At 34.7% G+C, this 24,035-nt stretch overlaps 1 non-coding gene across 1 annotated transcript; it reads right to left on the bottom strand.

The window, feature by feature from the left end:
- Positions 1-346: 346 nt before the first annotated feature.
- On the bottom strand, positions 347-453 carry LOC121211718 (small nucleolar RNA R71). Its single transcript, XR_005906937.1, has one exon. It is a non-coding gene; the product is annotated as a small nucleolar RNA R71 (small nucleolar RNA).
- Positions 454-24,035: the final 23,582 nt, after the last annotated feature.

Here is a 24,035-nt window from a genome sequence, read left to right as displayed (position 1 = left end):
AGGCGTTACGTTTCATGAGCTTAATTCAGGTATTAGGAGACCTAAAATTGAGGCACAACAATTTGAGCTAAAGCTAGTCATGTTCCAGATGCTTCAGACAGCAGGCCAATTTAGTGGAATGCCTACCGAAAATCCTCACCTTCACTTAAGATTGTTTATAGAGGTGAGTGATTCTTTCAAATTAGCTTGAGTACTTGAAGATGAACTATGATTAAAGTTGTTCTCATATTCACTAAGGGACAAAGCTTGAACCTGGTTGAACTCATTGCCATAAAATTCCATTACCACATGGCAAGAGTTAGTAGAATGATTCCTTGTCAAGTACTTCCCACCTAGCAAGGATCCTAAGTTAAGGAACGAGATCACTACCTTCCAATAGATGGATGGCGAGTCCTTGTATGAGGCATGGGAAAGATTTAAAGAACTATTATGAAGATGCCCTCATCACGGAATCCCTCATTGCATCCAATTAGAGACATTATATAACAGTTTCAATGCTCACACGAGGATGGTAGTGGAACCTTCTGTTAATGGTGCTCTCTTTTCTAAGTCTTATAATGAGGCTTATGAAATCATCAACGTAACACCCCTAACCTGTATTCATCGCCGATACTGGAGTTTACAAAGTAATTTCCTATAATTCATGTTATTTACTTTTCATATCTGAAACTAGTCATATTGTCTCTTGAATGGACCCTCGAGACAAAATTTAAACATTAGAATAAAGTCAGGACTAAATCAAAATCTCAGAGAATTTTTTGTGAAATTTAAAAATTTCTCTTTAATATAAGAATCACACGCTCATGTGAGTAGGCCGTGTGGCTCACACGACCGAGTGACATGCCCATGTCTCAAGCCATGTGGGCATTCGATGTGAGGTACACGGCCGTGTCCCAGCCCGTGTCCTTACCCGTATAACTCTCTGACTTGTGCCACACAGCCTGCCACATGCCTGTGTGCTAGGCCGTATGGTCAACTTAATTTTCACAAATTAGGTACAGTTTCACACGGCCAAGACACACGTCTGTGTTTTAGGGAGTGCAGCACACACGGCTAAGACACACGCCCGTGTCTCTGCCCGTGTGCCCAAATATGAGCATTCTATTTCTCAAATTTAAGATGCAGGGGACACACGGCCAAACCATATGCCCATGTGCCAGGTCGTGTGTCATACACGGTCAAGACACACGCCCGTGTTTCTATCCGTGTGGAAAAAATAAGGCCATTTTGTAGCCTTATTTCTTACCCAAATTTAATCTTCAACCTACAATAACATTTGCATACATTTTCTTATAAATCAAGCAAACATTATTAACGTGTATGCAATAGTATCACATATTCATATGGTCAAAAAATTACCTTCTTGTAATGATTTATATTTTACCCTAATTCAATTTAACCAAATCACATACATATAAGCTAAACATGATATATAACCTTATAATAACATACCAAAAGAATCTATTTTTAGCCATTCCAATGGCTAAGTTACAAACAACTATTTACATGCCAGCATAGGCCAAGTTAACCTATACATGCCATTATATTAAAATAAGATTACTTTTTATTTCAAATCAAGTTGGAGGATAGTGTGATGATTCTCTGACCGTTCTCCAACCTTATCAAGCTTCCGAACACTATAAAATAGAGAAAATAAAACCTAGTAAGCATTTAATGCTTAGTAAGTTCGTATAACAGGAATTAAACTTACCAATCGTATTTAATAAAATAAGTATATAATAACATGCTTCCCAACAAATTGGCAATTTGCCTAATCACATACACTCAAGTGAGCAAGCTAGTCACATATTTCATTTATACATCAATTAAACATCAATGTAGGCTCATCGTGTTACACTTTTAAGTATTTCAGGAACACTCAATATATAATTCATTTAATCTCATAATTTCTCATTTCAGGGATTTACCCGTTGAATCATTGAAATTTCGATGAATACTCAACTCAGGTAGCAAATACAAAATGTACAAAATAGTAAGCCGTCAACTCATAATCAAGAGTACCAATTAGGTCACATAATCAAAGAGCACACTCTCGAGTCACATATCAAGATGCTTAGATGAGCGGTAGAAGAGGACACTTATCTAGGCTAAACAAGAAACTCATAAGAGTTTTACTCAAGGAGCTCATAGAGCTTATCAGGTAACTCCAAAGATTATTATTAGAAAGCACCGGATAAGGTAATAGGGAGATCAAGCCAGCCATGTCAAGAAGCTCATAAGAGCCTATATCAAGACGCTCACATAGAGTTGCGTTTGTGTCTGCAATATATGTTGGATCACAGCCGATCGAATTATGTAACATGATGCTCAAAAAGATTTGCAGTAGTGTGCAACACAAGCAAAGTCACTACCTATCAAGATGCTTGTAGGAACTATGTAATAGGATGCTCGAGAAGGCTATAACAGGATTGCTCGCCTGAGCTATATTTTGTCCGCAACATATGCAGGACCTCATGTAATATGGGTAACCTCATATACCCATCGAATTTCATTATTCAAACAGAATTTAATATTTTCCTGATATGATTGAACATATGATTATTCCATTTATTTTTAACATTCATATAGTTCATACAATCACATAGCATATTCAATTCAAGCATATAAATAAACACAATTCGGTTACACGAATTTACTTTGACACTTGTTTGTGTATGAAAATCTACTAACCCAAAACTTTGTGTTTTCCTCGATCTAGTTTCGAATTTGAGTTGTCTAAATCTATATAAATGAATTTGATCATCAATTTTATACAATTCATATGCAATTGGATCCAATTTGCACTCTAGGTAAAAATTATCATTTTACCTCTATACTTTTCATAAATTCTAATTTCGTCCCTATGCTTGGAAAATGAAATTCATGCAATTTAATCCTTATTCCAAGCCTAACCAAAATTTTCATATAACATTCACAACACTTGTATTTCACAAAATTCAAAATTTTTTCGTGGGTTTTACCACTTTTCAATTTAGTCCCTAAATCATGATTTCATCAAAATTCTCTTTGTAAAATTTGTTTAGCTATCAACAACCTTTATCTATCAACAACCTTTCATTTTATACCATAAATTTCAAAATTTCAGCATATTTATCCATGGAAAAGTTTTTGTACTTTGATTTCTTTTCAAATTCATCCACAAAATAATTAGATTAAGTTATCTTGATCTCAAAAATATAAAAATTACTAAAAACGAGACAAGAATACTTACCCAATTAAGCCAAGAAAGGTTGCTTGAGCACTTTTCTCTTTCCTAGGGTTTCCATGTTTTAATTTGGGGAAAATGATGAAAATAAGATGATATTGTCTATTATCATCTTTTAATTATGTTAGTTTCCAATTTAGTCCTTACTATTTTCTAATATTGCCATGGATGATTCATTAAAAATATCTAGTAACTTTTAACGGTCTAATTACCATATAAGGGCCTCTTATTTTGAATCCATAGCTCTTTGATCCTTCGAGCTATTAGAATTCAACTTTTGTATTCTATGCAATTTGGTCCTTTCCATAATTAAGCATATAATCGGTAAAATTTTCTTTTTGGTTCGAATTTGTGTTCCTAAAACCACTGTTCTGATTTCACTGAAAATGGACTATTACAATCTAGAGGATTGCCAACAACAATTATCAATGGCCAACCAATTGAGTAGTGTTAGAAAGATGAGTCAGTGGAGTACATGAAGTGGACACTCTCACTTCACTTGTATCTCAGGTATCCTCGATATCCTCAATGCTTAAAAACTTTACTACTAATGGGTTTAATTATTTTGTAGCTCAACAACCAAATCAATTCAAAAATGTATCCTATGTTTATTTTAGGGAAGGGCACTCATTTGAAGAATACCCATCAAACAAAGAATCCATGTATTACATGGTTAACCAGAACCGGGGAAGGCAAGGACTGCAATCTAATTTTTATAACCCCTCTTGGTGAAACCACCCTAATTTCTCTTGGAGTAACCAAGGGACTGGGCCCAGTAACACTTATGCATAACCAAGACTAAACTAGCCACCTGTATTTACCCAACAAGTTCAAAAACAACCTCAAATTGAACCTTCCAATTGCTTTGAAAACCTATTGAAGGCATACATAGTGAAAAATGACGCCTTAATCCAAAGTCAAGCAACCACATTGAAAAACTTGGAAAACCAAATAGGCCAGCTTGCAACTGAACTTAGGAACCAACCACAAGGTGCTTTGCTTAGGGATACAGAGAACCCAAAAAATTCGAGGAAAGAACATTATAAAGCATTGACACTAAGGAGTGGAAAGACGATAAAGCCCAACATTGTTGAAGTTGAGGAAGAGCAAGCTGATGCTCGAGCTAAAGTGGAAGTTCAACCAAGTGTTGAAATCCTAGCTTCACCGGAATCAGAATTTGTAAAACCTGATAAAGTAACTTCTGAACTAGTCAATTTTGATAAACTAAAAACTTCGTTAGATGCAGAATTGCCACAAAAGATAAATCAACCAGTTCAAGTTAAGAATCCTCTACCACCTTATCCTTAAAGACTTCAGAAGTAGAAGCAGGAAGTCCAGTTCAAAAAGTTCTTAGATATACTCAAGCAACTTCATATCAATATTTCGTTGGTAGAAGCTCTTGAGTAGATGCCAAACTATGTTAAATTCATGAAGGATATCCTGTCCAAGAAATGAAGACTTGGAGAATTTGAGACAGTAGTCCTGACGAAGGAATGTAGTGCATACCTTCAAAATAAAATACCTCCAAAGATGAAGGACCATGGATGTTTTACCATACCTTCCAACATTGGAGCAACTTATTGTGGTAAGGCATTATGTGATTTGGGTGCAACCATCAATTTGATGCCCATGTCTATATTTAGAAAGTTCGGGATATGTGAAAATTAGACCTACAATAGTTACATTTCAGTGAGCAGATCGATCCTTAGCACATCCAAAAGGAAAAATTAAGGAAGTATTAGTACGTGTAGACAAATTTATTTTTCTAGCTAACTTTATTATTTAAGACTTTGAAGCAAATAAAGAGGTAACAATAATCCTAGGAAGGCCTTTCTTAGCAACTGGAAGGACCCTTATTGATGTGCAGAAGGGCCACCTTACTATGCATCTCAGAACGATCAGGTCACTTTTAATGTCTTTAAGTCTAAGCGATTCGCTGACATAGTTGATAATTGTTCTACAGTATCTGAGTTAAAGAATTTAGCTATTGAATGGGAACTCAACTCTGTTAAGGACACATTGGAAAAAGTTTCGATGCCAGACCCTCCAAGTGATGAAGAGGGGGAGGAAAACTTAGCTTTGATAGAAGCTAACCAGAAGGGATTTAATCCACAATCCCATTTTGAATCTTTTGAATTAGAAAGAAGATATTATGTTCAAATAAAAGCATCAATCGAGGAGACACCTAAATTAGAACTTAAGGTACTTCCTTTGCACTTAAAATATGTTTATTTAGGTAACGCTTTGGCTTTGCCTATGATTGTTTTAGCAGAGTTAACTGAAGAGCATGAACATAAACTTATTTCAGTGTTTAAACAATTCAAGGATGGACTATAGCCAATATTTGTGGTATTAGTCCATTAGTGTACATACATAAGATCATCCTAGAAGATGATGAGAAAGGGACGATTGATAGACAATGAAGACTGAACCTCATTATGAAGGACGTGGTAAAAAAAAAGATCATAAAATGGTTAGATGTGGGTATAATTTATCCCATCTCAGATAGTTCATGGGTAAGTTCGGTCTAGTGTGTGGCAAAGAAAGGAAGTATTACGATTATTGAGAATGAGCTAATATTGACCAGAACAATTATGGGATGGAGAATTTGTATAGATTACCGAAAGTTGAACAAGGCGACTAGTAAAGATCATTTTCCTTTATCGTTCTTGGACTAGATGTTGGATAGACTCACAAAATAACATTTACATGCCTGTACGATACATTTGCATTTAGACGCATGCCATTTGGTTTATGTAATGCACCTATTACATTTTAAAGATGTATGATGGCTATTTTTATTGACATGGTTGAGAAGTATTTGAAAGTTTTCGATAATGTTTTAGTGTTTGGAGACACTTAAGATGATTGCTTAGCCAATCTAGCCAAGGTACTAAGGCGGTGCAAAGAAACAAACTTTGTACTCAATTGGGAAAAGTGTCATTTCATGGTATGAGAAGGTATTCTTTTGGGCCACTAAATAACGGGACATGGAATTGAAGTAGATAAAACAAAGGTAGTTGTTATTGAGAAACTCCCACCTCTAACATCTATAAAGGCTGTCAGGAGCTTTTTGGAACATGTCAGTTTCTATCGAAGATTCATCAATGACTTTTCCAAAATTGCTAAACCGTTATGCAAATTATTGGAGATGGACAAGATATTCAAATTTGATGAAGAATGCTTAAAATCATTTAATTTTCTGAAGAATCGATTAGTTTTGGCATCCATTATCATCACATCGGATTGGGATTTACCATTTGAGTTAATATGTGAGGCAAGTGACTTCGTGATAGGAGCAATGATGGGCCAGCGAAGGAACAAAGTTTTTCATCCCATCTACCATGCAAGTTGGATTCTGACGGGAGCTTAACTAAATTATACAATAAGAGAGAAAGAGTGTAACATCCAGATTTTGGGCTTAGTTAGAACAGTGGTTTCGGGACCACAAATCCGATGAGGAAAATTTTATTTTTATTATATTTTTATGGTCTACGATTTCATTAAATGAATTCGTGAAAATTTCGTTCAAAAATTTCGACGTTTAGGCACTCAATTTAGTAAAAAGGACTAAATTGTAAAAAGTGCAAAAGTTGAGTTCTACATGTTAATGGTATCAAATTGTTATGAAATTTTAAATGGGAGGTCCTTAAATGATAATTAAACCATTTTATAACTTGTTTGACAAAAATGGCCTTGATTGGGTAAAATTTGAAAGAATAGTAAAAATGGCATTTTGGTCATTTAGTGGTAAAATAAATTAAAAGAAAAATTTTAAACTCCAAATGTGTCCCTTTCTTCTTGCTATAGTAGAATGTACCAAGAGCAGCCATGGTTAGGGTTTGGCCAAGCTTCCAAGCTTAATAGTAAGTGATTCTGAGCTCCGTTTTTAATGTTTTATGTATTTTTGAAATCCCGGTAACATGATCTGCTCATTTCTACCATTATTTTGAGCTAGGATTCATGTTTAAAAATTTACCCATGAATGATATGCATGGATTTTGATGTTTAATAGTAGTATATAAAGCTTGAAATTGCGTTAAACAACTTTTGCTAAGCGATTTTACGTGAAAACGAGTAAAACGGTATAATCGGTAAAAACACCTAATGTTCATAAGTACATGTTAGAGTGAGAAATTGATGTTGACATAGAAGGGAAAAAAATCAGCATGTCATAAAATATAATAAAATAGGAAGAATTTTAATTTCCGAACCTTGGGGCAAAAGTGAAAATATGCAAAAGTTTAGGGGTCAAAATGCAAATTTGTAAAAAAATGATTTTTAGACCCATATGAATAGTGTGACTAATTAGTAGGCTAAATGTGATATTATAGATCAAGGAAATCAAGATTTGAGCTTAAATCGGGAAAATACAAGGTTATGGACTAGAATGGTAAATTGCTATTTCTAGATCCGAGGTAAGTTTGTACATAAATAATTTATCGATTCTTTTTATTTTATTATATTTTGTTATCATATGAAATGTGGCTGTCTATAGAATGATTATTTGTTGTAAATTGCAAATTGAAAAAGGACTATGAATAAATTGTAACATGTTGGAAAGTGAGGAATTTCCCGATTGAGCCTTCGAAATAGAAACGATACAAATGATCTATTGTGAGGTCACATGTGTTGTACTAAGTGCAGGCTACTACGTGTACCGGATAATTGGTCGCATGTGTAGTACTAAGTGCAGGCTACTATGCGTACCAGATAACTTTGGCTACAAGTGTGAAAATATGTGCAGGCAACTGAGTATCAGTTATTATTCCGAAGAGTTCAACTAGAAAATCGATTAAGTAAAAATACATGTGAACATGATTATATGATGAATAAGTGCAGGTATAAGTTTAAGAAAATTTTGAGCAATATGCTCGATATTTGAGTGAACTTCGATAAGACAAAATGAATTAAGTGAAATTATGTAAGAGTGAATTTTTGTAGTAAAATAGTGTTGGACAGCAGCAGTTGTGTGACTTTGAAAATTCACCAAAAATCGTGTAAGTTGAATTAAATTTCAAATAAATATTGAATTAAAGCTAAATGATTCTATTTTCATGTAAAAGAAATAGGGGGAGAAAAAGAGCTGTATATTATGTGATATTATAATTTTTGTGAGATAGTGTCAGAATGAATTCGAGATCCCCTACTCTGACTTGGAAAAATTGTTAAAATTTTGTAGAAAAATAATTATGGGTTATAATTTATATGCTTAGAATATTTGATGAGTCTACCTTTAATAGAAACAAATGGAAACATTATCCGAGACTTGTACTATGAGATAAATAAATTTTAGTGAAGAAAGGTCGAAGCTGCCAAACAGCAAAACAATAGAGACTTTTAATAATAAACTGTACTTATTGGCTAGACCAAAAATTCTGAAACTTTTATGGTGGAAATATATATGAGTCTAGTTTCTGGGAAAATTTACGGATCTTAATTTGGAGTTCCGTAACTCCAGATATAAATGATTTAGTGACTGTGACTCAAGAAAGCAGCTTAACCAGAACATGTGTAAATGTACAATTGGGTTAGTTTTACTATGGAAAGCATGTTACTAAATTGCTTATTATTATTTCATGCGAGCTTACTAAGCGTAAAGCTTACCCCCTCCTTTCCATTTCTTTTAGTGTTGTCAGGTTAGGTCAGGGTTGGAGATCGTCGGAGGCAGCATCACACTATCAAGCCAACACCTTGACAGTATAAACACATATGCTAGAATTATCAAGTGAGTGGCATGTATAGGGACCTAGTTTTATAACATGTGTTATTATAATTTGGCCAAGTATATTGGTCTTTAGTGAGCTAATGATTCTGACTTATAAATCTAGCTATTTATGTTATGTTTGATATTGGTGAAGTGCATATGCTTGTTTGCCATGCATGGTTGGTAATATGTTATGCGTTGTTGTGAATGTTTAAGTCCGTTAACGCCTCGAACCCTGTCCCAACGTTGGATACAGGTGAGGGGTGTTACATTTAGTAGTATCAAAGCAATGGTTTAGTCAGTTCTCGGACTAACCTAGCATGTGTAAAAGTCCAACTATACATGCCACTGATCCGTGATAGTGTGATGTCTCCCGACGCGTATGAGAGCCACTTTGTTTAGACAAAGGTACTCTCCAACCGAGCTACACCGACCATGTTGAATGCGATGCTAAAATACTCGAGCAAAGTATAATCATGACGAACTGAAACTTGGAAAGGTACCAATGAGGATTCATGAAATGTGTACATGGTGAAATGAGCTTATCTATGATTAATATATAATTCCATGATGTATATGAGCGATTTATTTGAACAAATGCATGTGTTTGAGTAACTTATCAAAAATATTGATAAGATGAATATTCATGTATATTGTTTGGGATGATTATGATTGGTAAGCTCGTATAACTTGAGTAAATGTATTAATTTGCTTGGACTGATATATATGATTGTAATGATATGTATATGATGATGTGTAAGATGAAAGTTTAGACTGTGATATACTTATCCATGTTTGTTTGGCCCTTATATGGTATTATGTGCTTGACTTGTCTGATTTAATGAATGGATAAGTAATATTATCTAGGAAACATTGAAATACATGTATAAGTACTCTTGTTTAAATGAGATAACTAGAAAGTGAGTGTAAAATCAATATGAATGTCATTTACTCGAAATGAATGACATGACTGAAATATGATTGCTATGATAAAAAATGTGTTACATGTATATGAGAGTTGAGTCAGAGGCCCTACGACCCCCTCGCCTTACCAAAGTGGTGTTTTATAAGGGAAATTCCTGAGATTTATGTTGAATGAGTTTCCAGGTGAGAAACCAAAGAGTTTAATGATGAAATGGTTATAAGCATGATTAGAGATTAAGAATGGGTTGATAAGTACAGACATGAGCTAGAAAGATATCGAATTGATCGAAAGATTGTTTAATTTTCGTAACATCGCAGTTAGCAAAAAAGGTTAATTTTGGTAAAACGATCTATCCTGGTATGATGTCGAGAAATGTATTGATTAAAATTCCCTCATGAATTGGGTTTCTTAGTAAAGGGAATATTATAGAATTTGGGATGACAGAAATAGTTAAAGGAATAATGTTCGAAATATGAAATGTTCAAGCTTGGTAATTATAGTGAACAGTTTGTGACTGTCTCTATTGAGATATTGTATGAAATTACCTGATACTGGAAATATTATTGGGGCTATCTAATCCCTGATGAATCCTTATATTATGAAAATGTTCCTTGATCTTAACTTTAGACAAATATATTGTCAGTCTGATTGGGTTATGATCTGCATGGTTCTGTTTTTCTCTGGTATTTTGTTATATTCTGCCTATTGAGAATCAATGAGAAATTGTGTATGGTGGATTTCCTTTCTCAAGAAAGTTAACCAGAGTTAATGTATTCAGTTGAGGTATCAGTATTACTTATGTTAATGCATTTGTTAAGGTATTCGATTGGTATGATGAGTGAATTTGGAATAATGCATGTTGAATCGTTCTGTTGACTAGAAGAGAATTTCTTGAAATATCAATTACGGATGAATAAGGTCGACTTGATTGTTCAATCTGTATGGAATATATGTCTAGAATTTAATGAGATGCGCATACTTGAGAATAAGATTTTATTTCTTCACTGGTAAAAATACGAATAGTCTAATTAAGAAGTGTATGTTTCCTAGAAGAATCGTATACAATAAGAAGATCTGATATTGATAATGTGAAGATAATCTGGGTATAAAAAAATGCTGAAACGATCATTGTTTATCTTTGAGTACAAATTCTTGAAATGTTGAAAGTTTAAAGATGTATAGCAAGAATCATCAGAATTATTTTTGCCGTTTCGGAATTAGAATGGAAATAGAAAAGGTTAATATGGATTTTCTTGTCTGGATCATTCCTGTCCTTGAAAGAGGAAAGTGATATGTAGCATTGTTAAACGTTATGAGATGTGTAAATTATGCTAGTATACTCGAATGTCTGCTCACCAGATTCATAGAACATTTGTGTCTTTATGAATTTTAGATATCATGGAATTTTAATCTCCACTAATTGGATTGAGATCTGAGTTTCATATGATGATTTCTTTGGAAGCCAGAAGAGGCTTGAAATAAAAAGTAGCTGAGGGTTGAATTGATAAATAATTGGACTGTGTGAAATTTGAAATTATAAAGAGTATGAGGTTGAGATGAACTGACTAGTTTTACTATTCGAATCTGAAAGGATTCGGGTGCGAATGTATATGTAACATGATGGTATGGATCTGACTTTTGAGTACATGAGCTTTTTAGTAGAGATTAAGTTTCAGAAAAAGTATTGTAAATTGAATACCACTTATGATTTTTGTATATAAAATTTAAAGAGACAGGTAGTAAAAGTTTAGCCTGAGTGAAAGTTCTTTGAAATTGATTATAGGATTGAGGATTCCAATTGAAAAACCAAAACCACTTTTCTGGTAAGATTTTTGGGGACGAAAATCCCTAAAGGGGGAGAAATGTAACATCTTGATTTTGGGCTTAGTTGGAATAGTGGTTTTGGGACCACAAATCCAATGAGGAAAATTTTATTTTTATTATATTTTTATGGTCTACGATTTCATGAAATGGTTTCGTGAAAATTTCGTTCGAAAATTTCGACGTTTGGGCACTCAATTTAGTAAAAAGGACTAAATTGTAAAAAGTGAATAAGTTGAGTTCTACATGTTAAATGTATCAAAATTTTAAATGGGAGGTCCTTAAATGATAATTAAACCATTGTATAACTTGTTGGACAAAAATGGCATTGATTGGGTAAAAGTTGAAAGAATAGTAAAAAGGGCATTTTGGTCATTTCAGGGTAAAATGAATTAAAAGAAAAATTTTTAACTCCAAATGTGCCCCTTTCTTCTTGTTACAGCAGAATGTACCAAGAGCAGCCATGGTTAGGGTTTGGCCAAGCTTCCAAGCTTAATAGTAAGTGATTCTGAGCTCCGTTTTTAATATTTTATGTATTTTTGAAATCTCGGTAACATGATCTGCTCATTTCTACCATTATTTTGAGATGGAATTTATGTTTAAAAATTTACCCATGAATGATATGCATGTATTTGGATGTTTAATGGTAGTATATGAAGCTTGAAATTGTATTAAACAACTTTTGCTAAGCGGTTTTACGTGAAAACGAGTAAAATGGTATAATCTGTAAAAATACCTAATGTTCATAAGTACATGTTAGAGTGAGAAATTGATGTTGACATAGAAGGGAAAAATGATCAGAATGTCATAAAACATAAGAAAATAGGAAGAAGTTTAATTTTCGAACCTTGGGGCAAAAGTTAAAATATGCAAAAGTTTAGGGGTCAAAATGCAAATTTGTAAAAATATGATTTTTAGACCCATATGAATAGTGTGACTAATTAGTAGGCTAAATGTGATATTATAGATCAAGGAAATCGAGATTTGAGCTTAAATCGGGAAAATACAAGGTTATGGACTAGAATGGTAAATTGTTATTTCTGGATCCGAGGTAAGTTTGTACGTAAATAATTTATTGATTCTTTTTATTTTATTATATTTTGTTGTCATATGAAATGTGGTTGTCTATAGAATGATTATTTGTTGTAAATTGCAAATTGAAAAAGGACTATGAATAAATTGTAACATGTTGGAAAGTGAGGAATTTCCCGGTTGAGCCTTCGGAATAGAAACAATACAAATGATCTATTGTGAGGTCACATGTGTAGTACTAAGTGCAGGCTACTACATGTACCGGATAATTGGTTGCATGTGTAGTATTAAGTGCAGGCTACTATGCGTACCCGATAACTTCGATCACGTGTGTAGTACTAAGTGCAGGCTACTACGTGTATTAGATGGTTAGGTCACGTGTGTAGTACTAAGTGCAGGCTACTATGCATACCAGATAACTTTGGCTACAAGTGTGAAATTATGTGCAGGCAACTGAGTATCAGTTATTATTCCGAAGAGTTCAACTGGAAAATCGATTAAGTAAAAATACATGTGAACATGATTATATGATGAATAAGTGCAGGTATATGTTTAAGAAAATTTTGAGCAATATGCTCGATATTTGAGTGAACTTCGATAAGACAAAATGGATTAAGTGAAATTATGTACGAGTGAATTTTAGTAGTAAAATAGTGTTAGACAGTAGCAGTTGTGTGATTTTGAAAATTCACCAAAAATCGTGTAAGTTGAATTAATTTCAAATAAATATTGAATTAAAGCTAAATGAGTTTATTTTCATGTAAAAGAAACATGGGGAGAAAAAGAGTTGTATATTATGTGATATTCTAATTTTTGTGAGACAGTGTCAGAATGAATTCGAGATCCCCTACTCTGACTTGGAAAAATTGTTAAAATTTTGTAGAAAAATAATTATAGGTTATAATTTATATGCTTAGAATATTTGATGAGTCTACTTTTAATAGAAACAAACGGAAACATTATCTGAGACTCGTACTATGAGATAAATAAATTTTAGTGAAGAAAGGTTGAAGCTGCCAAACAGAAAAACAAGGGAGACTTTTAATAATAAACTGTACTTATTGGCTGGACCAAAAATTCTTAAACTTTTATGGTGGATATATATATGAGTCTAGTTTCTGGGAAAATTTACGGATCTTAATTTAGAGTTCTGTAACTCCAGATATAAATGATTTAGTGACTGTGACCCAAGAAAGTAGCTTAACCAGAACATGTGTAAATGTACAATTGGGTTAGTTTTTCTATGGAAAGCATGTTAGTAAATTACTTATTATTATTTCATGCGAGCTTACTAAGCGTAAAGCTTACCCCCTCCTTTCCATTTCTTTTAGTGTTGTCAGGTTAGGTCAGGGTTGGAGATCGTCGGAGGCAGCATCACACTATCAAGCCAACACCTTGACAGTATAAACACATATGCTTGAATTATCAAGTGAGTTGCATGTATAGGGACCTAGTTTTATAACATGTGTTATTATAATTTGGCCAAATATATTGGTCTTTAGTGATCTAATGATTCTGACTTATAAATCTAGCTATTTATGTTATGTTTGATATTGGTGATGTGCATATGCTTGTTTGCCATGCTTGGTTGGTAATATGTTATGTGTTGTTGTGAATGTTTAAGTCCATTAATGCCTCGAACCCTGTCCGAACATTGGATACAGGTGAGGGGTGTTACAAAGAGTTACTTGCTATTGTTTTCACTTTTGACAAGTTCCAATATTATCTTGTTGGTACCAAAGTCACTTTCTATACGAATCATTCGACAATTAAATATTTACTTGCCAAGAAAGATGCCAAGCTAAGATTGATCTGATGGGTACTTTTACTCTAAGAATTCGATCTGGAAATACAAGATTGAAAAGGGGTAGCAAACCAAGTAGCAGATCACTTATCTTGATTGGAGCCACAAGAAGGAACTTAATCTCTTGTACCTACCTAAGAGAAATTTTTGGGCGAGCATATACTTAAGGTAAATCATGTTCATAGTAGCCTTGGTTTGCTAATTTTGCTAATGTTTTAGCTTGTGGTTTGATGCCGATTGATAAGACGATCAACAAAGGAAAAAGTTTCTTCATGATGTAAAGTACAATTTCTAGAAAGAGCCATATTTGTTCAAAAGGTGCGTAGATCAAATGACCAGGAGATGCGTGACAGAAAATGAGGTATATAAGATTTTTTATCATTGTCACACAGCTCCAAGTGGGGACACTTCAAAGGTACATGTACTGTGGCCAAAATACAGCAATCTAAGTTCTTTTGGCCAATACTATTCAAATATGTGTATGCTTACATAAAGAGTTGTGATCGATGCCAGAGAGTTGGAATCATTACCAACAAAAATGAGATGCCCTGAACAAACATCATTGAGGTAGAATTATTCAATGTTTGGGGTATTGACTTGCTAGGTCCATTCCGTCCTTCTTTTGGTCACAACTATATATTGGTAGCAATAGACTACATATCTAAGAAGGTTGAGGCTGAGGCATATCTGACGAACGATCCCAAGGTTGTGATGAAGTTTTTGCAAAAAGACATGTTCACAAGGTTTGGAACTCCTAAGGCTATCATCAGTAATGAGGGGTCACATTTTGTGAACAAATGGTTGAAATAGTTGCTCAATAGACATGGAGTGAAGTACAGTGTTGCCACAGCTTACCATCCACAGATGAATGGACAAGCTAAATTGGTGAATAAAGAGATAAAAGGTATACTCGAGAAGGTAGCTTGTCCAAATCGACGAGATTGGTACAAACGACTAGATGGCGCTTTATGGGCCTACAGGACAGCATACAAGACACCATTAGGGATGTCTCCCTATCGGTTGGTCTTTGGGAAAGCCTGTCATTTGCCTTTAGTGTTGGAACATAAAGCTTACTAGGCTTTCCAATAGTTCAACTTAGGCTCGATATTGATAAAGAGAAATGGATGCTTCAACTTAATGAGTTAGAAGAGTTCTAAATGTTCTCATATGAAAATTCCAAACTATTCAAGGAAAGACTAAAAAGATGGCATGAAAAGTACATTCAAGTTCGGGAATTTGCAGTAGGTTAGCAAGTCTTGTTGTTCAATTCTAGATTAAGGTTCTTTCCAAGTAAATTAAGATCATGTTGGTCTGATCCATTCACTATTCATCAAGTCTTCCCATACTGGGTTGTTGAACTTTACTGTAAGGAAGGTAATTTCAGAGTTAACGTTCAACGCTTGAAACATTACTGGATGTGTGAAACTAAGCGAGATAAAATCTCGTTTATTTTATCAAATACTTAAAATTTTATTCTTCTTTTTAATAAATGAATTAGGCTATATTTTTTGGATTAGTACATTAAAATAAATTATGTCTAGAAGATTAGAACTTAAGCGGGATCGATTGTGACCTCTTTAATCTTTCCTAGGAATTGATTTTAACATAATCTTCCAAGAAAATATTTCCTAATTGACAAAATAAATTTTTTATTTTTCAAATAAAAGGGCAAATTTTGATTCGAGTTTTAGTTTGCAGTTTAATTTTCAAATTATCTTTAGATCCAGGGACTTAATTTGAATTATTTGCAAACCAATTGACTGTTCTTTTTGTAAATATTTAAAAAAACTAAAATAAATGTTTTTCATTCCTTTTTAATAAATAAGATGATAATAACTAATATATAATTATATTCTATGTAATGTATATTAATTGTTATCAACTTTGCATAGGATTAGAATTATATAATATTTTATTTAAGAGTTCCTTTTTTCTAATAAATAAGATAATACCAAGTAATATATTAATATGCTTTATATCATATATTAAGTGTTATTATCTTTAAATAAGATTAGGAGTTATAGTATTTTAATATTATTTCTTCTAAGAGTTTAAGTTGAATTCTCCCATACTCACACTTTAAATACCACCTTCTCATTCACTTCTTCTACCATCATCCTCAACACTATCCACCCTCCAAGCCATCTAGTGCCGCAACCCCTATCTACCTTCATCGGCAATTGTCAACTGCACCACCAGCAGCCGGCATTGCTCACACTTGCTACCTTGCGCACACCATCGCTTGCACCTGCTTCCTGGAGCACCTACCCACACGCACAGCCCACATTTTCCACAACTCATGCCTACCCCTACTCATGCACCACGCCACCACCTTGTCACAACCATCAAATACACCAACCAATTACCCTCTAACAAACCCTAAATCAACATCTTTAACTCTGCATGCTATTATTTATTTTATTAAATTTTTAATTTTTATACAAATATGGTAAGAAAATTTTCTCTTAAATTTTAAATTTGATTTAATGATTTGATTTTTCAATTTATTAAATTTTTGAGAAAATATTAGTTTCCATCTTATGTTCAGGTTAATCATGCCTCGCAAAAGAAGTTGTGCCTCTGTCCAAGTTGAAGAATCACAAAACAAATTCCACTATGAAGAAGCCAAAGCAAGATACGACAGCATTTTCAAAAAGAAACAAATGTTCCCGAAAAAAGGGTTTACAAAGAAAGAAACTATACAAATTTCATAGTGAGTATTCGACAAGTTGTTGAAGCTTTAAACTTGAAAGTGTTTTGTAAGAAAAGACCATGTGTAGATGAAGAGTTAGTTCGTGAATTTTATGCTAATTTGACCTCGAGTGAATTAACAAAAATCTCTTGTCGTAACCATTTTTCTGAAAAACAGGAATCGACTTGGATTTTGAAAATGAACACAAAAAAACGGGAGTCGCCACCGATCCTTTTTGACTAGGTGTGATCGGGTCACCTTGTTACAGTGGTTGTTTTTAATAAATAACTTGATTTATTTAAACAACAATTTTGGTCTACGCAAATCAAGAAAATAGGTCCGGGAGTCGGTTACGCACAAGGAAGGATTAGCACCCTCGATACGCCTAAAATTGGTACTTAGTTGATTAATTAGTGTCTTAGTGTCAAAAATTTAAAAACTTGAAAGAATTTTGAAATACGATCCCTTTTTTGTAAAACAGATCAAGTGTTAAAGACCTTCTCGTCTCAAAATATGAAATATCACATCCAGCGAGTTAGGACACGACATCTTGGATTTTTGAGAACGAGCTTGCCTTTTATATAAAACTTACGTATTTTAATTTGTTAGAAGGGTATTCGGTTATTTAGAGTAAACGAGAAAAATCGAAACCCAGTAAGTTGGGGTATGTTTTCCCGAATTCTCAAACACCGAATATTGCCTTTGTTTTAAAACAAATTCATATTTCGAGGTGACAAAATGTCATACCCGGTAAGTTAGGGCACAACACTTCGTACCTCCGAGAATGAGCATTTTCAAAACTTATATAGCGATTTAAAAGAGTAGTCCGTTATTTAGGTTAAACGAGAAAAATCGAAACCCAGTAAGTTAGGGCACGATTATCTCGAATTACCAAATACGGAATATCATTTTTATGAAAGAATTATTTGAAGGCATTGGGTAAAAACATAATGTAATTTATAGTAATACATAAAAGCAGATTATGAAATTAATAATAACGTATAATAATGAGTGATAATAACGAGTAATTATGAAAAGATGACATAGAAGTAAGGTTAGTAATACGTAAATATAAACAAATACGTGAGAAAAATGAAATGATTGAATACATGAGTAAATAAATAAAAATGAATAAAACATGGCAAAATAAAAAATGGCGATGATGACGTAGACGATAATAATAGCGATAATATGAATAATAATAATAATATAACAATGTGCAGATATATACATAGATGCATTGAGATATATACGTAATAATAGAAATAAAATTTATACGTAGTATAAAAAAAGAATATATACATAATATACATATATATATATGAGATATTAAAATGTATATGCATGGTAAAACATAATATGATATTTACAATATATAAAACTATAATAAAATGATATACACGATATAATATTAATTTACATGGGCATAATATGAAGTATAATATATAAATATATATTAAAAGTATGTACATATGACACAAATGTATTAACAAAACAATAATATCAAAACTAATAATAACAATAATATATAAATGTGTACGTATATATATTAAAGATATATAATAAATATCAATAATATAGAGGTAAAAGTAGATATATAACAAAATGTACATAATAGAATATTTGAATATGTATACATAAAACATATATTAGGAATAATAATAAAACAACTATATGAATATATACAAAATATATGTAGGTATTAATTAAAACTAAAATGTCTAAATAATAATAAAATATGCTAATGATGATAATAAAAATACAACAATAATGAAATATAATACTATAAATAATATTAAGATTAAAATAGAATAATGAGGAAAAAAGTAAAAAAAAAAGGATGAAAATTAAAACGAAGGCGAATATTGGGGTGAATTTCGAAAGAACTAAAAGGAAAACGGCCGAATTGCAACACAAACACAACTTAGATGCACCGAAACTGCAATATTCCCCTTGTTTTAATATGTAGCACGTGGCCATGGACCAAGTTGAAGAGCAGGACAAATTCCTGGGTAAAATTAAAATTGAAAAGTACTTGATTTGGAAGTCATGCGAAAGCGGAGGGGCCGAAAGCGAAAATAACCCCTTCGCTTCAACAATACGCGGATCCAAGGCCGGACGGGTCGGGTCGGCCCGCTCCACCCCAAAACGACGCCGTTTTGCGCCTTGGGGGGAAGGGCCAAAACGGTACCGTTTTGGTACCGTTATATAACTAAAAAATTTGATTTTTTTTCATTTGCTGCATGTTCTTTAAAAAAAGGCTTCATTCTCTCTCTCTCACACCCTCTTCCTCTGCAGCAGGCCTCCGTTGCCACGCAGTTGCCGCTGTGCCGTCCACCGTGCCGGCCACCGTACACGGTGGCTAGAGATCGCCAAAGGTAAATTTTTTATTCTATTTTTTTTGCTATTTTATATATGTATAGGCATGTGAATAAATAGATTAAAAGAAGAAAAGGAAAGAAGACAATGATGATGATAAAATCACCTTGCAATATTAGATTTTGATTCTTTGTTTGAACTGTTTTCTACCTTTTGATTTTGCTGAGATTTCGGTTTTTTTGCTTTTTGATGTTGATCAAATCTCTGTTTTGTATTCTTTAAGATCTAAATGCTTTTCATTTTCAAAAAAAAAAAATCAACCCTCCTCATGGTTTTTGATTCGGCTTTATATATAGCCATTACATGTTTTTTTTCTACTTCCTGTCTTTTCTCTATTTAATATTTGCAGGTAGTGGAGCAAGTGGGTGACTGACGTGACCGTGGCGGTGGAGTAGAGGCCACTTGCAGGCGTCGATGGCGGATGGGGTGGATAGCATGTGCTGACGGCTAGGGTTTCCTTAGCTTTTTTTTTTGTTGTGTGTTTGGGTTGGGTATGTTTTGGGTAAATTGGGCTTCTATTGGGTATTTAGTGGGCTTGGGTTTGGGTCCAAAATTGGGCTTGTACAGCTGCCCCTCTTTGCTTGTTGTCGTGTAACGAGAACAGAGCAAAGACTTAAGAAAGACCAATTTTGTCTCACTGTGTCTGGACTTGTTTAGCACTCCTTTTCTCCAGGTAGCTTTATTCCAATCTTGTTGCATCGCTTCGATTCGCTTCACTGCTCTACTGCAACTTCAAGAAGGTAAGGTTGGTTTTGATCTGCTCCACTGCAACTCCATGGAGATAAGACACGTGACTTCAATCAGTTCCACTGAAACTTCAGGGAGATCTGCTGTAGCTTCGATTAATCCACTGAAACTTCAAGGAGATCTGCTGTGGCTTTTAGCTGCTCCAACGCCATTTCAGGGAGAAGATATTTGATTCTCAACTTGCTACCCTACTGCTTAGGGGGTTAAGGCTTGTCATCATTGATCTGTTTCCCTACTGCTTAGGGGTTTAGATTTCTAAACTCAACCTGTTACCCTACTGCTTAGGGGTTTAAAGTTTGAAAATTTGGCTTGTTACCCTATTTCTTAGGGAAATAATATCTATAAACTTCAGCTTGTTACCCTACTGCTTAGGGGGTTAAAGCTTGGTGGTTTGAATCTCCTTCATTGCATTCGATGAGGCAAAATTCGATGTATTTGATCTGCTCCACTACAACTTTAGGTAGGCAAGATCTGTGATTTTTAGCCTATTACCCTACTGCTTAGGGGGTTAAGGCCCATCTTCTTTGATCTATTTCCCTACTGCTTAGGGTGATAAGATCTGCAAATTCGACTTGTTACCCTACTGCTTAGAGGGTTGAAGCTCGTTACCTTCGATCTGTTTCCCTACTGCTTAGGGGGTAAGATTTGTAAATCTTCAATCTGCTTCACTGCAACTTCAGGAAGACAAGATTCGCTGGATTCGATCTGTTCCACTACAACTTCAGGGAGACAAGATCTGTAATTTCCAGCCTATTACCCTACTACTTAGGGGGTTAAGGTCTGCAAATTTGGCTTGTTACCCTACTGCTTAGGGGGTTAAAGCTCATTATCTTCGATTTGTTTCCCTACTGCTTAAGGTGATAAGATTTATGAATTCACTGATTCTAGGGACATGACCTATAGAATCAGTTCCATGTATTTATGCTTATGTCAAAGAATTAGGATGTTATGATCAAAATGAATCAAATGTTCCTAATTAGGTGCACTTATGAATGATCTATGAATGTATAAGTGCAGCATGTTGTGAGCGTGAATCCCTGTTAATGTTTAGGTTGCTATTGCTCTTTGTTCATCAAGGTTCTTTCTCTGAAAAGGTATTTTGTCTTCTTGTTCAGCTCACATTTTTAACAGAAAACCCGAAGAGGTGGTCCCAATTTATACTCTTTCTTCTCAGATGCTTCGAATCTTTGAGTTTGGTTAGTTCTAAATAATAGTCCTGTTTCAGGTTCCTGTACTATTTAGAAACTTTCAGAGTAATATGCAGAACTCTTTTTTGCAAAAATGGTTTTAGTCCATTAATCATCAATGCAAAATGCTTTAAAAAGATCATAACAATGACAAAACTGAAATTTATCAGAAGCAACATTTGAAGGGAATATATTAATCACAGTCAACAAACATTGCTGGAATACAAAATGAATAAAAGGGAATAGGTGCCCCAGATATCGCAGCGTGAGCTTCTCTGTACTGACTTCTTGAGGACTCCTTTTTTTTGTTTGCCCAATATGTGTTTAGGGGATCTAGAGTACTCTTGCAGATGCCCCAAGATGTAACATCTCTCCTCCTTGTTAATTTAGGTATTATAAGACTACCGCATGCCCCACCTTCGATCAAAATTTGAATTGCCCTTTATGGGTTTTCAATTCAAAAACCCTTTGGTCTCAAGGTGCTCTTCGCAAGTTTTCACCCTGGCCTCTCCTTTTTTTTTTAGGCGAAGTATTTCTTGACCGAATCCGAATTCACGGGATTGGATAAGGTCTTGCCATCCATTTCAGCCAATATCAATGCTCCACCAGAAAAGGCTTTCTTCACCACATAAGGCCCTTCCCAATTCGGCATCCATTTTCCTCTGAAGTCTTTTTGTATGGGCAGGATCTTTTTCAGTACTAGGTCTCCTTCATGGAACTCTCTGGGACGAACCTTTTTGTTTTAAGCTCGCATCGTTCGCTTTTGGTACATCTGACCATGGCGAATAGCCCGTAGCCTCTTTTCTTCAATCAAATTCAACTGATCGTATCGGGACTGGATCCATTCTGCTTCATCCAACTTTGCTTCTGACAAAACTCTGAGGGAAGGAATCTCGACCTCGATAGGTAAAACTGCCTCCATTCCATAGACTAATGAGAAAGGCGTTGCCCTAGAAGAAGTTCTGATAGACGTTCGATAAGCATAGAGGGCGAATGGTAGCTTCTCATGCCAATCTTTGTAAGTTTCTGTCATCTTTCCTACAATCTTCTTGATGTTCTTATTGGCTGCTTCGACTGTACCGTTCATCTTCAGGCGATACGGTGATGAGTTGTGGTGTCTGATCTTGAACTGACTGCAGACATCCGCTATCGTGTTATTGTTCAAATTCAATGCGTTGTCAGATATGATCCTTTCTGGCATTCCATATCGACAGATGATTTCCTTTTTCAGGAACTTGCTAACTGCTGATTTAGTGAAGTGGCATATGAAGCGGCCTCCACCCATTTGGTGAAATAATCGATGACCACAAAGATGAAATGATGCCCATTTGAAGCTTTTGGCAAAATTGGCCCAATCAGATCCATGCCCCACATCGAGAAAGGCCATGGCGAAGTCACGACATGCAGAGGTGAGGGAGGTACATTAATCTTGTCTCCATAGATTTGGCACTTATGACATCTTTTGGCGTAGTTAATACAGTCTCCTTCCATGGTGGACCAATAATAACCGAACCTCATAATTTGCCTGGCCATTGTAAAACCATTAGCATGTGTCCCGCAGACGCCCTCATGGACTTCTTCCAAGATTTTCTTAGCCTCAATGGCGTCTACACATCTTAATAGTACCTGATCCTTCCTTCTTTTGTACAGAATCTCCCTATCTAAGGCATAGTCACAGGCCAGTCTTCTCAACATTCTCTTGTCGTTCTCAGTAGCTCGGTCGGGGTACTCACGATTCTTCACATATCGCAGGATATCGTGGTACCAAGGGTGATCATCATTTTCCTCTTCTTCTTCGAGGTTGTAACAATGAGCCGGGGTCTCGTAAATGCTCATTTGGATTGGTTTCACATCCTCTGGTTGGTTCACCTTAATCATAGAAGCTAAAGTTGCTAGGGCATCAACCATCTGATTTTCTTCTCATGGGAGGTAGTAGAAGACAATATCATCTAACTCTTTAATTAACTCAAGTATCAACCTCCGGTAATTGATCAATTTGAGGTCTCTTGTCTCCCATTCACCTTTGAGTTGATAAATCACTAGGGCAGAATCTCCATATACCTCTAACACCTTGATTTTACGTTCTATGGCCGCACGTATTACCATGATGCATGCTTCGTATTCTTCCATATTGTTCGTGCAGTCAAAATCCAATTTACTAGTGAATGGATAATGATCTCCGTTCGGGGATACCAGAACTGCCCCAATTCCGTTACCCACAGCATTTGATGCTCCGACAAAGTTTAGCTTCAAGGGTGACCTTCTTGAGGGTCTTCTTCCGTAGTTGCTATGCACATTAGATCTTCATTTGGGAAATCAAAGTTCAGAGGCTTGTAGTCCTCTAGGGCTCTGCTGGCTAGGAAATCTGCTATCGCACTCCCTTTTACGGCCTTCTGGTTCACATATACTATATCGAATTCAGAAAGTAGAATTTGCCATCGGGCCATTCTCCTGTTCAAGGCAGTCGATTCCATCAAGTATTTCAGAGGATCCATTTTAGATATCAACCAAGTTG

This window comes from Gossypium hirsutum, chromosome A12 (genome assembly GCF_007990345.1).
Source record: "Gossypium hirsutum isolate 1008001.06 chromosome A12, Gossypium_hirsutum_v2.1, whole genome shotgun sequence".
Taxonomy (NCBI): Eukaryota; Viridiplantae; Streptophyta; class Magnoliopsida; order Malvales; family Malvaceae; genus Gossypium; species Gossypium hirsutum.
This window is presented reverse-complemented; position numbering and strand designations above follow the sequence as displayed.